The following is a 12,617-nucleotide window of genomic DNA, read 5'->3' on the forward strand; positions in this document are numbered from 1 at the left end:
GTTGTAGCCCTAGCTGGCCACCCAGGTCACCGGATCTGACAGTGTGTGATGACTGTGTTTGGGGAGCTCTCAAGTCTAAGGCATATCACAATGACCCTCATAGTCTTCAAGAACTGCAACAGAACATTTTGAATGAGATTGCAGCAATTCTAGCAGCAATGATCCTCCTCCAGCAACTTGCCGACCAGGGCCCAGAAGTGCCAAGAGATGAATGGTGGTCACTTTCAACACCTGCTGTAGTCAGGTTAGTACTGTGTTTATTTCTCTTTGTACCTTAGAAGTCTGTTCTCCAGGCCACTTTCATCTGCCCCATCCTGTATAATTTATGCTTTAAAAAATTGCCACATGATATGAAATTACTACAGCATGTTACACAGGATGATTATTATTGTTAGTATATCATGTCAAATGAAATGAAGGGCAGTATCCCATCTTTATTTTTCATATTGTTTGACATCCTTTAGGTACACACACATTCATTTTAAGTTGTTTGCTACAATAAGATCTGCAAATACTTTATGTCCTCTGTTTTTCTTCAGTGTGTGTGGTGAATTATGGGTCCAAATTAGTTCTCGAGTAAATTTTTATTTTGGAAAGTAAAAGTTGAACACCCCCTTCACCCAGCCAATGCTGGGGTTAAGGACTGGTATGATACTTCTCCAATTATGTGGAGAACCTACTGTACCTGTGTAAAGGCTATTATTACAATGGGGGTCACAACTTCCAAAGGCATTTGAAAGCTACTGCCACCTGACCAGTTTGCTCTGTTAACTTCTTCCATTAATTGTTAAAAACATGAGGAAAATGAAAATGTGGCATCAGCAAAAAAAGGTGGTTCAGGTGTGGTGCATTAACCCATATTTCTTCTTATTTTTCCCAATATAAAGACTTGATAGCTTTCTCTGAAACTACTAACAATAGTTTCTGCTACCCGTCACCCCCATGCTTAATTCTCTATGAATTCTTGATCTTCCACCATATTTTCCTGAGTATTTGAACAAACTGAATAATTATTCAGCTTCTGGAGGACTGTTGGGATACATTTTATGAAAATTTAGTATTTTTTTTCTTTTAGTCAGGCAATGCAGTGATAATTTTCATTGCTAGCTTTGTTCACAACTTTCAAGTTGTTTGTTCTGAAGCCAGCTTGCCCTGTTGCTTGATTTCTCCATGCAATTCATGATAATCTTTCAAGATAGATATGGTTCAACTGTATAAGTCTTGTTTGGGAAAAACTAACGTATCAAGCTCGGTTTGAGTCAGTGAATGCAGTGGTGTTGATATCCTGTTATGGAAGTGCCTAGTTTTCAGTCAGTAAGGCCATGCATTCATAGACCAGATATCTGTTTTGCAGGCAAGTGGCAGTGTTAGTCCAATCTGAAAATAAACTCTGCAATACATGTAACACTGATTTAAGTATGCTATTGGAATTCAAATCAGGTTTCTCTGTCACATATCCACTGGTCTTCCAGGCATAAATGACCACGTCCTTGAAAACTGGTAAAGACACTTGGCGGTAAATAACTGAATGAAGTTTTATTATTAACTCTTAACATAAAATCCCAACTTATCTCATTTTTATTATTTTGACGGAAACTTAAAATCTCGAGTATACTCGGGCTGAACAGATCTTCGAAAAAATGAAACCTTGCTTATATTTGTTTCAGTACTGAAATTTAAAGAGTTCAGCCAGTAGAGAGCTCCTGGTACTACATTTGTAGTGGGGCTGTTGTGTTTTAGTTGAGGTGGTTGCCACTAAATATCATCTTTACTATGTGCAACTTTGGATACTTGTCAACAAAACGTGTTTTCAGCCTCTCTCATGTGTTGCTGTTTAGGCAATGCTTTTAAAAAAGCATGGCTATAGTGATCCTGAGTTTGACATCAAATTTAGTGGCTCAGAAAGTGAAGAAGAAAGTGATGTTACTTCATTAGAGACTGGAAGTGATGACAGTTCATCAGTTGAGTGACAAGTGCTTGCCAGTGACGTGAGATAAATACATCAACTGCGCTTCAGCCAGCTGCTCCAAGATTTATGTTCACAGGAAACCATTGTGAAATACGCGGTTAGACTTCACAGCTACACAGAAACTAAAAATGTCTTCAAGTTTCAGGATATTTTGAAAGTCCGGTGCATGAGTATCTTGCAATTTTACTAGTGATGATCTTAAGAATTTTGTAACTCATTATTTTGGGCATTAAAAGCTACCTTTATGTGTCTATATGTAATGTTATTAATTGTAGAATGTTTTTCATTAGTAAAAAATATATTATTTTTTGGAACATAATTTGAAAAAAAAGCATCATTATGTTAAGGGGTTAATACTAGGTCATGTGTAACTTGCAACATCTCAATTTCTAATGCTGTATTCATGCCTGTGAACAACAAGTTTATATTGCCTAAAAAGGTAGACATCAAATGGCTGGATGTATTGTGAATGCATTTTCAGTTTAAGGATTTCTGAATTTCAGGTTCTTAAAAAGTAGCTCCATGGATTGCCTAGTCCAAGAATCAAGCAAAAGTAAGGAGTTGCCTTTTAAATCTGGAATTCAAACATTTTTTAATCAACTGAGAATAGATTCCATTTAAGTTTACTAGGGGTGCTAACATCAACAACTATGTTAAGAGGAGTTTCCCATGTCTCACCTTTGGCCTGAATTGTCCTTTTTGTTCTTAAAAACAAATGTACAACTTCTTACCAAAAAATTCAGCAGAATTGCATATGTAGTCGGACAGTCTGAGAATATGTTACAGATAATATAGATTTCACCACAGCATACATATGCTTTTCTCTTACATTCTATAAAGTTTGCCTACTTGCCATTTCATATTCAAATCATGATTGGTCTGTATTGAAAATACTGTTTCCACTATACCTGTCACCACTATACATGTCACCTGTGATTAAGGTGTGTACAAATGCTGCTGCAGACCACTTAATGTCTTTTTTGTCCTTCGTTCCCTTTTGTACAAACTAATCTTTTGGGAGTTTATGTGGTTTTCTCTTTTGAATCTGTATACAAAAGTTTTTGATGCAGTACATTTAAAACTGCATTCTTTGGCCGAAATAATATCCCAGTTTTGTACATTGTAATCATGGACAATCGGACCATGATCACTGAACTCCTTAAATTTTTCAAACATTTACTTTTATATTAAAGAATACTGATATGATGGGAGATTTTTAAACAAAATCTTACCAATTTATAAGCTATATTCATTGCACAATTAAACTTCTTTGCAGTTGCCAGTATATATTTTCTATTTTGCCTCTTTTTAAACTTTTCTACATATGCACACATTTTCTTATACATCTCTCTCACAGAGAACTACACTGTTTTATTGTACTAATATGTTGACACTAAATGTGTACTTCTTTGTAACGTTTTACGCCATACGGTGCACGTAGCTTTTTCGTTTATGTGTTCTACTTTTCATTTGGAACAGACAGAGAAATGTGTTGTACAGGTTATTTGTTATGTGATTGTCATTTGCAGCCAACTACGCCACTATGTAACGTCATACTTGCATGTGCAACGCCATCTCGCTTCGAACACTTGTACCATCGTGAATAGCCACTATGAAAATGCTGTTTACTATACTATGTAATTAGTTTACATTACACTTATCTTCTGTAAAGTGGTTTCTGTCAACTCATGTCATTTAACTCTGTCTGGTGATGATCGTCCATGTTAAACAGCTTCAAACAAATACAAAGTATTTCTGAAATGGCGAGGTTTCTCAAACTGATGATAAAGTGTATTATTTGTGTGCTTGAGTGGTGTACAAGTAAGGTGACGACTTAGTGCAGCATTCTGCACGGAGAGAGAAAGAGGGAGAACACTTTGCAGCATTGCCCCTTGCATGCTGCCATTTCAGCATTAGGTGGACATCTGGGAGAGGTGCACAAGCAAGCATTATCATTGTTGGTAAGAGTTTGTCATTTCAAAGGTAGTGTTGCACATTTATTAAAAGAGATATGTTAAAAGAAGACAGCAATGACATAAAAATTTAATTGCTTATTGGATGAACAAAAATTTTTGATGAAAAATTATTTCTAAGTACATCTGTGCCACATAAGAAAGAGAGTCATGTTAACAACAAAAGTGGAACTAACTAATAAATGTAGTAGCAGTAGATGGTGTGTTGGTCAAACTGAAAATAATAAACTGTGTGTTGTTAAAGGCAGCAACCTTAAAGAAATTTATTTAGGGAAATTCTGTTTGTTGATCATATGTGTGTGCTTTGCATATTTAAACAGTCTCATTCTTGCTCAATTTGTGAAATTAGAAGAAGACCAAAATGATTATTTTGTGAAACACACACACACAAAAAAAAAAAAATAATCTACACTCACATAGCAGCTGCTGGAAATCACTATTTGCCTCTATAAAAATAAAATATAAGCATCCCAAGGACAGATCTTTACCTACTGAAAATTTGCAATGCACTCATGGATTTGACAGCTACAAAGACAAGGTGATAATTGGTTCATGCAGATACATTCGTGGTATCTAATTCCTGAAGGTTTACGATAGGCTCCAAGACAAAACCCTTGCTACTATTTAGAAAATCTTCGACTTGCACATCTTATCACTCTGCTCATACAAATCTTATTATGCTTTAGATCAATGTTAGAGACTTAACATTTGCAATTTACGAAGTTCTGCTTTTCTTTGCATGCACAGTTTTTATACACCCAGGCTGAACCAGCGAGTGAAAATTTAAACCAAGGCCAGGAATCAAACCTGGGTCTCCCGCTTACAGCGCAGGTGGATTAGCCACTAAGCCACCTTGGCACAGTGGTTAGCACACCTGCACAGATTATCCTGGTATGCCTCCCTCCTCAATCCAGATTCTCACTGCAGCCCCAGTCTACTTAAATACGCCCTTAAACATGAACAGAATTGCCGAGACTCTCCATGTTCTGGAATAGAACCTCAGCATTGAACGCAAATGAGGGACCTGGCCTGAAATCCAGGTGCAGTTACTTCTAGAAATGAAATTATGCAAAATTGTTGTATGTAAGGAGGAATTTAAAGTAGACTAGGGCTGCAGTGAGAATTTGGATTGAGGAAGGAGACATTCCAGGGTAATTCATGCAGTTGTGTTAACTGCTGTGCCGAGGTGGCTCAGTGATGCACATACCTAGCAAGCAGGAGACCTGGGTTTGATTCCTGGCCTTGGTACAAATTTTCACTCACTACTTCACTCTATAAGCATGAAATCATATCTACATGAGAACAGTAAAGTCTCTGAAATTGTGTAATTTCATTTGTATATGTGCCATTTTTACCTGCATTCATAACAGTTTGATGGGATTTTAATGTCACTATTATTTCAGCAGCCTACTAACTTGGTTCCCATGTTGTTTTGCAGTCTTATTGTCAGTTTGTGGGCAACAGCAGCAATTTCACTTTGATTTGTGATGAGCTGTGAGAGGGAGAGAGGTGACACATTGTTCAGTAACAAAATGGTAATACCTGATTTCAGTGTATGCATAGTGGGGGCTTCGTTGTTGCTGACATCCACCACAGTGATTGAATTTGGAGGGGGTACAGGAATTACTGGTTTTTAAATCAGTATGTGAAAACAATGTACATGATTTTGCAATGGTTTTAGACTTTTATGCCTTAAACATAATATTAGAGAATTAAGGATGTGCCTGCTGGTCCTGTATGAACAATTCACCCAAATGTCAGACAGCCAAGCCTATCACTAATTTTCTATCATATTTATGTTTTGTGATTCTGGTTTACATATGTTTTTGTAATGAATGTGGACTTTTCCAAGCAAGTACATGAAATGTATTTGCAGTTGTGAATGTGGGCAACCATCAGCTGTATAAGGGAATGATAACAATGAAAATTTGTGCCAGATACGGACTCGAACCCAGACTTCATGCTTTATGAGAACGATCTCCTTACCCGCTTTGGCTATCCATGCATGATGCATGACTAGGCCCAAACTTCCATATGATGTTGTTCCTGAGTCACAAAATGTTATTGTACACACATTATGTAATTCTCATACAAGGGAGGTCATTTTAATTGAAAGTTACTACCTGATATTGCCAGATAAATAAGATGTTGCAGTGCCTCTGTTGTTAAGAAGAATGATGAAATGTTCCTTCAGACATGAATTCACGGATGTCCGAAGGAACATGCTCTGTGGTGACTACAGCCAGTATGAAATACATGAAATATATCCACAGTTCCAAATATGGACAACCATCAGCTGTGTAAAGGAATTAAGGCAATGAAAATTTGTGCTGGACAGGGATTCAAATTTAAATTTCCTGCTTTATGTGACCAATTGTCTTAACAGCTTTGACTACGTGTCTGAAGAAGCACTGCATCATCCTTCTTAATAACACAGGCACTGCGATATTGTATTTATCAGTTGATACCAGGAAGCGACTTTCAGTTAAAATGTCCTCCCTTGTATGAGAATTACATAATGCATGTAAAATTACATGTTGCGACTCAGGAACAACAACTTATGGAAGTTTGGGTCTAGCCATGTGTCATGCATGAATAGCCAATGCAGTTAAGGAGATGGCTCTCATAAAGTGTAAAATCCAGGTCTGAGTCCCAGTCTGGCACAAATTTTCATTGTCGTCATTCCCTTATACAGCTGATGGTTGTTAATATTTGCAACTGTGAAAACATTTCATAAATTTCCTAACAACTGTAGTCGCCAAAGTGCGTTGCATCATTCTTTTTAGCAGCAGAGGCACTGAAACATCCTATTTCCAAGCAAGGTTGTGCGTCTGTTTTATTCTTCTTTGCTGCTACTGTATCACTCACCTCCATAATTAATGTCATTCTAACAGTCATTTTAAGATGTCTGATGCAATGGCTAACCATTGTCTATAAGTTACATTTTCGTGTCCAGTTTATAGGCAAACATCTAGAATGACCAGTGAGAGATGCCAGAGATTGAGCAATCTGAAAACAAGATGATGTGATAATAGGGGCACCAGGAAATGTTTTCATGGCATTCTTCAAACCCATCACTTTGTGTGGGAGATACTCTCGACCAGTTTGTTTGGAAGCCCATCCTTGCACATAATGGCTACCCCTATATGATGACTGCTCTTCCTTGACAAGGTGGGATGTTTCTGAAAGATAATGTGCCTTGTCACATAAGTAGAAATGTCCATGTGTGGCTGGAAGGGCCCGATAAGTAGTTCTGTGGGCTTCCCTGCTCCAAAAATTCTTCAAATCTTAATATAATGGAACAGTATCCATCAACAGTTGTGAGAGACATTGCCATCAGTCCAGGAACATATAGGTACTGTTTATCGACACATGCTGAACATCTGTTACAGAATCCATTTTTAATTGGGTTAGTTTCTTATCAATTCACTGATGAAATGTCTCATTAACATTGGCTGTAATAAGATATTTGATCATTTTAACTGCATATTCATTTTGGTATATGATCTTGTTCCTGTTGTAGGCTCAGCAAGTAAAGAAAATCTGGGATAACTTTCAATGTCTTGCAATAGATCCATGCATAATCACTTTTCAGTATTAGATACTTTATAGAGGTGTCAGACTGCTTAACTGTTTCAATTACGGTATATTGATAACTTTTACTTATGGACCGTCTGACAGCAACTGAATAAAACACAATTTTAGTGCCATACGTGTTTCGCCTTTAGTTTCTGCAAGGCATCATCAGTGGCAGGTTGCGTGGACAATTTCTTACATATTACGCTCCTGTTGCATTTTTGGTGTTGTTTTTCTTCTTATGAATGCCAATTTGCGGTTTTTTTCCCCCTTTCCACAGCACTATGAACTGAACGCTTGTTTCAGTGCAATGTTTTTCATTGTATTGCATTGCATTGAAACAAGCGTTCAGTTCATAGTGCTGTGGAATGGGGAAAAAACCGCAAATTATAAGAAGAAGAACAACACCAAAAATGCAACAGGAGCGTAATATGTAAGAAATTGTCCATGCAACCAGCCACTGATGATGCCTTGCAGAAAATAAAGGCGAAACATGTATGGCACTAAAATTGTGTTTTATTCAGTTGCTGTCAGACGGTCCATAAGTAAAAATTATCAGTATACCGTAATATTACATGCAACTGAGGAAGACAGCACTACAAAAGTTGAAGATGTATTTCAGTTACAATTAACTACAAAGATATTTTTTGTTTGGTGCACTGCCCTTGGATACAAGCCTTTGCTGCATTATCTTAGCCATGAAAATTCATTGAATCTATATCAGCGAGTAAATATCTCATTCCAAACCAAAAATACCTACAGTTACGCATGGACAATGGAAGCACACCAGTCGCCAACAGACAGTACAAGCACATAACCGCTGCACTGTCTCTTAATTTCTTTACCAGTATTCAGCAATAATTATTTGACTGGAGATGACAGTGGGGGTGTGTACGTGTTTTGTCTGCAACTGATGAAGTACTTAGTCCGATAGCGGATATTATCTATCAGTATTTTCCAACATGCCTGTCTGCCACTCAAAACTTGGTGAGTAGTGATCTATCCACTTCATATTGAAGTTATTACATCCCAGATTTTCAATTGTTCAACAAATGAGTAGCTACCCTGAGTCTGTTAATTCCATTGGAATTAATATAAAGGGTCCATCAAAAAGATCTCCCGTACTTGGAGAGGCATCTGTATGAATGGTGGTGGAGATACTGATGATGTGGAGGGGATATTGATCAACAATAGTGTACGTCACCAGAATGAGATTTTCACTCTGCAGTGGAGTGTGCGCTGATATGAAACTTCCTGGCAGATTAAAACTGTGTGCCGGACCGAGACTTGAACTCGAGACCTTTGCCTTTCGTGGGCAAGTGCTCTACCAACTGAGTTACCCAAGCATGACTCACGCCCTGTCCTCACAGCTTTACTTCTGCCAGTACCTCGTCTCCTACCTTCCAAACTTTACAGAAGCTCTGGCAGAAGTAAAGCTGTGAGGACGGGGTGTGAGTCGTGCTTGGGTAGCTTAGTTGGTAGAGCACTTGCCCACAAAAGCCAAAGGTCCCGAGTTTGAGTCTCGGTCCGGCACACAGTTTTAATCTGCCAGGAAGTTTCATAGTGTACGTGCCATTTTCAGTAGGTGCAATGGCATGGCTAGGTGAGCATCGTGCCTTTGTTGTGCAGCAGTATATTCGTAATGGTAGTTTAGTGATTATTACTCAGCAAAGCATTTCACATTTTGTTCAAACTGGACTGACATGATTCTGTTCATGATAGAAAAACTATTCAAGTTTGGAGTCTACTGGCTGGCCTTGGACTGCAGTAATGTGGAAAATGTGGCATGTTTGAGAGCATCCGTCCAGAAATATGCAAATCATTCAGTACTTAAACAAGCAGCTGCCTAGGGATCTCTGATAGGAGTGTAAGAAGAATCTTACATAAAAATTTTCATATGCATCCATACAAAATTATGGTTACCAAAGAATTAAGCAAGAGAGAATCTTAAAATCGCGTAGCCGTGTGTGAGGAAATTCTTTAGAACATCCCCCTGAAAATATCTGCAACTGTGCAGCAGAAAACCCTCAGGAATTTCACATATGACCACTTCATAGCCGTTGTGTAACTGTTTGGTGCACCTTTGCTGAGTTTGGTATTGGGTCCATATTGTATTGAAGAAGATGCTGTAATGGGAATAGTTAATTCAAATTGCCACTTTCACATGATAAAGACTATCCTCTGACCTAAGTTAAACTAGTTTGTTGGGGAGCTTGTAGATCCCAACAAGACGGAGCCACAGTTCACACTTCTTGGCATTTCCCAGAAATTTTGAGAGAGTTGTTTTCAGGATATTTTCTCTTTTACTGAGGAAAAATTGTCTGGGCCCCAAGGTCACCTGATCCATCACCTTGTGATAATTTTCTTTGGGGCTACTTAGAGACTCAGGTGTACAAATTTTGCCCCACAACCCTGCAAGTGCTTAATTAGCCAATCACCATTCTACCGGAAATGGCACAGAGAACTATGGACAGCTTCTGGGAAAGGCATTATCAGTGTGTCAACAATGGAGGAAGCCATTTACTGGACATAATTTTTTTAATCAACAGATGTAAAAACAAATAGTATTTATTGTTCACAAATAAAAGTATTTTTGTGCATCCTTCTTTTGTTTGTTTGTAACTACCTTTTGAAATACGGTAGGTCTTTCTTCTGGACCCTTTAAATTATTGTTTGTAAATTGATCAAGACATTCAATGAGCAGCAAGTAAATTAAGTTTCCAGTTCAACAGGATAAATACAGAATACATGAATCTACATGGGGACCATAATGTCTCACAGGGGCTACTTCCACATATCCAGGCTGCAGATGGACTGTGATCCCAAGTTCAAGCATTTAGGGGTGCTACATTCAAACAGGAACCTACCAACCAAGTTGAAATACTTGCAAGTTGGCATTTGACCCGTATTTTTGCATCAAGGAGCTACGTGGAGCACCACAAGATAAGACCTGAACAGGCTACTGGTGTGTGGAAGAACCTTCATAAAATCTACGGGACTCATTGTGGATGCAGAAAGTGAAAAAGCGATCACAATTTTGAACTATACACCATATACAATTAGCCAAACATTATAGCTGTAATCAAAATGTAACATGCATAGTGGGTAGGTATGATTAGCCAGAAAGCCGAAGGTCAAAAATAGTGTTAAATATCAAAATCACTGGTGCTAGACCTGTGGGAAGACCCCAAACATTGCAGATGAAGTGTGATTTCAAAGATCTACAGCATGTAGGAAAGAGAGCACTGAACAGAGAGCTGGAATGATGTCTCAACTAGGATTCCAGATACTAACTAACTATATGTTGTAAAAATATCAACAATGTAGAAAAATATAGATTGCTACTTACTATAAACAAGACATATGAAGTTGCAGACAGGCGAAATTAGAAGACACTTACACAAAGCTTTCAGCCACAGCCTTCATCAGCACAAGAGAAACACTCACCACCCATACACACAAGCAAGCACACAACCACACCTCATGCACACATTACTGCTAACTCCCAACAGCCCAGGCCAGAATACACCTGTCACATGGGACGACAGCAGCAGTTTGGAGGGGGCAGGGAAGGGGAAGGGGAAGGGATAATAGTGACTGTGTACAAGTTGGTGTACAGAGAATCCTGTCTGGCAGAGTGTGCAGGGACTACAATGCTGACAGGTGCAGCGTCAGGAGGCTGTGGGACAGGGGGGTGGTGAAAAAAGGAGCAAAAAGGAGAGAAGCGGGAAATGATGGGCGAGTGCATTGGCAGAGGGTGGCAAGCAAAGAGGCTGGGAGATGAGAGTGGGGAGGAGAAAACAGGACAGAGGGGGTGGAAACTGTTGGATAGATGTCAGTATGTTACTGCAAGTTGAGGTTGGGATAATTATGGGACTGGAGAATGTGTTGTAAGGATAACTCCCATCTGCACAGTTCAGAAAAGCTGGTGGTGAAAGGGAGGATCCAGATGGCTTGGGTAGTGAAACATCCATTGAAATCGAGCATGTTATGCTCAGCTGCATGTTGTGCCACCGGGCGGTCGACTTTGTTCTTGGCCACGGCTTGACAGTGGCCATTTGTCCTGGTGGACGGCTGCTTGGTAGTCATACCAATATAAAACACTGTGCAATGGTTGCAGCAGAGCTGGTAAGTGACATGGCTGCTTTCACAGGTGGTCCATTCTGTGTTGGGGTAGAATAAACCTGTGACTAGACTGGAATAGGAATTGCTGGGCTGGTGGATTGGGCAGGTCTGTAAACTCATTCTTGCACAGGGATATGATCCTTGTGGCAAGAGGTTGAGACTGGGAGTGGCGTAGTGATGGAATAGGATGTTGTGGAGCTTTGGTGGTCGATGGAGGGATGCAAAGGGTCTCAGGTAGGATGTCCCTCATTTCAGGGCATGATGATAGGTAATCAAAGCCCTCGTGAGGGACGTGGTTCAGTTGTTCCTGTCCGGGGTGGTACTGTGTGACGGATATTGGTATGACTACCAACCAGCTATCCGCCAGGAAGAACAGCCATCATCAAACTGTGGCCACGAGCAAAGTCGACCACCCTGTGGCACAATATGCAGCTGAGCATAACATGCTTGATTTCAATGGCTGCTTCACTACCCAAGCTGTAAGGATCCTCTCCTCCACCACAAGCTTTTCTGAACTGTGCAGGTGGGAGTTATCCTTACAAAACATTCTCCACTCCTGTAATTATCCTGGCCTCAATCTGCAGAAACATACTGTCCCCACAGCCTCCACCCAACAGTTTCCAGCCCCCTCTGTCCTATCATGTCCTCCCCATTTCTGTCTCCCACCCTCTTTGTTTACCGCCCTCTGGCGACACACCTGCCCATCTTTCCCCATTCCTCTCCTTTTCTCGCTACCTCCATACTCCACAACTTCCTGATACTGTGTCTTTTGGCATTCAAGTCCCTGCACACTCCACCGGACAGCATTCCTCTGTCCCCCTACCTGTACACCACTATCCCTTCCCCTTCCCTGCCCCCTCCAGATTGCTGCTGCCATCCCATGTGATAGTTGCATTGTGGCCTGAGCTGTCCATCATGTGTGTGTGAGGTTTGCATGCTTGTGTATATCTCTTTTGCTGATGAAGGCTGTGGCC

This window comes from Schistocerca nitens, chromosome 8, assembly GCF_023898315.1.
Source record: "Schistocerca nitens isolate TAMUIC-IGC-003100 chromosome 8, iqSchNite1.1, whole genome shotgun sequence".
Taxonomy (NCBI): domain Eukaryota; kingdom Metazoa; phylum Arthropoda; class Insecta; order Orthoptera; family Acrididae; genus Schistocerca; species Schistocerca nitens.